The following is a 3,740-nucleotide window of genomic DNA, read 5'->3' on the forward strand; positions in this document are numbered from 1 at the left end:
AAGTACTCGAAATGTACTTTAAACACTACATTTTTCTTATATATAGGTATGTACGCAAACATGTTTATTTGTTCCTTCCTTTTTTCATCCTTTTTTTCCATTCCTTCTATCAGACATTTATCTTAGTCAACACATTATTTTAAATATGTTCAACTATATTGAAGAGAAACGATCAGTAATGGAAAACAATAGTACAGGTAAAATCAATATAGTCAGTTCTAAAATCATCTTCTAACTGGAGCCCCAGCAGCTTTCCCCACCTGTTCCTTGTGATCAACCTCCTCAAATTCTCACAGGCAGCCCGACCTTCAGGTCATGCCTTCAGATCTGGTTTCCATTTTCCCCATTGTTGGCCTCTTTGTATCTCCCTTATTTTTTAGTAGCTCGATTTCAAATTTTGAATGGATTTCTTTCATTTTAACCAACATTTTACGTTGGTTTTATATTGCATGTCAAGGAATTTTGTAATTGGAGTATTACTAGTTTCCCAGGCTAGCACTTTCATAACTCTTGAATGACCCCCTGTGAGAAAAAGTTTAGAAGTAGTTCTTCCCACATGAATGTCATGACTACTCTAGCAACCTATGAACTATAAATCTCCAGTTTCTATGTAATATTGTATATAGTTATGTATCCATAAATTTAAAGATTGACTTGTGGGTGAGTTCATTTGAAATTATCATCTGGAGAAGTTATCATTCATATAGGAAAATTAAAGGAGAATAAGCTTTAGATAATAGGCTGGTTAGTCTTTCTTTTCTATACTCTTAAAGTATAGCTAAGATGGTGCTCCTATGTGTTACAGGTTAAAGAGGGCAATGGACATAAGCAACAAAGTAAGAGGCATGTGCATGAACTGACTCTTGGTTGGGTTTCCATGTGTAAAAAGATGAAGCCAATATGTTTGGGAGAGCAAATCTCTTCCTTGTAAATTTAATTGTTTAGGTTTCTAATTATTTCAGTATTTCATTTCTTTCTATTATCATGTGATATTCAGTTGAACTTGTTCGAAAGTACCAGCCTCTCTTGGCTTTCCTGAAAAGCGTGGGGGGGGCGGGGGAATAAAAGATAATGCTTTTAAAAATGAAACAATTCTGGAAAACTCCGAAAAACAGGCTGATGCCCCAGTCAGCTGTTCTGACCCATAGAGAGTCCTTTCAAGTAGTTACCTGTGAGACTCTGGATTTAACATAATTTAAAGAAAATGACATTTTCTTAAACTATCCCCCCGCCCCCCACTTCGCATTTCCCACAGCAGTTTTTACCAAGCTTTTTCTTTTTCCTTAAGCGTTCTCATCCCCACCTAATCATTGACACCTTACTGAAAAGATATTGGGAATATTATTTAAACACAATTACTTTTTTTAACCAAATAACTTTAAAATTTCTCTGCATCACCATCATCATTTCCCTTTGTCCCAGATACAAGAAAAAAGTTGCCACTCTGAGTAGGTCTAGCTATACTTTTCACCACAATTGTTCTGTTAGTTATGACGTGTTGTTACCAAGGTTAAAATTTACAGTTTATATCTCATTGCAATAAGCATTCTGTATACACAGGTGTTGGGCAGTGACAGAGGTTAAGAGGTAAAGCCTCATCCTCTTTATTCCATATATAAGGTTCCACTATTCACAGACCAGGTATAGAAAAGATGTATGAGACAGTCACATGAGATTGAATAGGCACAAAGGGGGCTCCCATCAAGTATCATCAGAACTTGGAAATAAGCTAAACTTATTAAAATTAAGCTAGAAACAGTTAGGATGTAATACATGAGAACCACTACCTGCAAACACCATCTCAAAAAAAAAAAAAAAAAAAGAGTCTCTAAGACCCAATACAGGAGGACAGAGAGTCTGGTAATCTAGTCAAGACATCATGACATACAAAGTCAAGCTCTAACATATCCTGTGGTATCAAATAAATAAATCATTAACATTAGAAGAATAATCTGAAGTCCAAAACAAAGAAAATTTTTAAAGTAGCCTCAAAAAGAAAGTTGTCACTATGTTTTCAGCTCTACCCACGAAAAGCTACACTACTGATCATGCACAGTCAGTAAGAACATCCAGGTGGAGTTGAATGTGTCATCTGCTCCCTTGCTCTAATTTAGGCTCACATATCAACTTCCAGAGTCTAACTTGATTTCTCGTATAGACTTTCCAAAGGGAGATTTCAATTCTGCCCTGAAAAGCTGGTATAAGTACTAGGACTTCTTGTCAGTAATTAATCACAAGTGTGGTTTACACTTCAGTCTTTCACGAGTTCTATTTTAATGAGTCATCTATAGATTCTGACTCACCCTGATCATGACTCTAGACCACAGTGCCGAAAGTTGAGACGTGGTAGCTGCCAAGATACGGTTACATAAAAAGGGCCTGCCTGGGAGTCTCACTAGTCTCTGCCTTTGACTTTTACTGTCAATGTCATAGTCACACTTATATACATGAATGTTTATGTAGTAACATGATCTTCGTAGTTTAGAGAATATAACACATGACATAAATTAGCATCTATTATGAAAAGTCACGGTTGTAACATAACTTGAGGAATCTGAATGCATAACAAAAATAGGAGGGAGAGGCAGAGAAGGAAATCTTCAAAGAAATGACATTTCTGAAGAAATAAGTGGAGGCATAACCTGAACATTTATCAATAATTTTAAATATAAAATACATATCTATAAAGTCAAATGTATTAGTGCTACTTGACAATTCTTTGCCAAAATGAAGTTTCCTGCTATTTCACTTCTATTATGCTCACTCCTTCATAGAGCTTAGATACGTGATTCAAGGGATAGGCAGTATTCATCAGCAGTGTTTTGACAGTAGGAGATAACAGATCTTAGGTGAACATTTCCTTGAAATAAAATATAAGAATGTGTCTAGACATTATTTTCTTAGAGTAGCTCCTAATTTCATGTGCAACAAAATCACCCTTGGCAACTCAGAGAAAGTTAGCTTATCTCTCCAAGTTCAGCATAAAGAATCTAGTCAAGTCTTTGAAAGAAATGTGTATTGTCTTGCCAAAAGAGCAGATATCCACATCCTATTCTAATGCATCAGATCCAGTTGCCAAAGCTAATATACAAGGGTTACAAAAAAGGTAGCTGAATATTCTTTTTTTAAGTTCTAAGTATTTTAAACATGTGATTATATGAGACTAATTTCTTCTTCTGACATAACCATTTTACATTCCTTTCAAAGTAGGTGTGACAACCAATGTTGACAGTAGAACACGGCACCCCAGGAGTAAATGAGTGTTATAATCAGCAAAATGAATTTCATTCACAGTAATTTCACTGTCACTAAGGTTTTCACTGCCTACAAAGCTGAAGATTTCTGATGCCAATAGCCCCACTAAGCTGTGAGAAAACCACTGTGCTCAGTGTTCTTTGATAAGAAGAAAATTTGTATAAGACTCAGAAATCAAATGGAGAATTTTCACAGAAAGGTAAATTGCAAACTGCTGAAATTCTAAATATATTCAACATTAATAAGAAATGACTTCATTTGAAGGAAAGTGGAAGAAATGAATGAGAAGTTTCATAAGCTCAACTGCAAAATTCCCAGAACATACAGAAGAAAATGATGATTTGAGAGTATGATATGTAGTCCTTATTATAATTTTCTTCTAATAATATTTTAGTCCATTTAATCCCATAATATAAAAAAGAAAAGTTTTCCTTGAGATTTGAAACTGGAATCAGAAAGGTAAATTTTGACTCCTAACTCTCCTT

This window comes from Pteropus vampyrus, unplaced genomic scaffold (genome assembly GCF_000151845.1).
Source record: "Pteropus vampyrus isolate Shadow unplaced genomic scaffold, Pvam_2.0 Scaffold5, whole genome shotgun sequence".
Taxonomy (NCBI): Eukaryota; Metazoa; Chordata; class Mammalia; order Chiroptera; family Pteropodidae; genus Pteropus; species Pteropus vampyrus.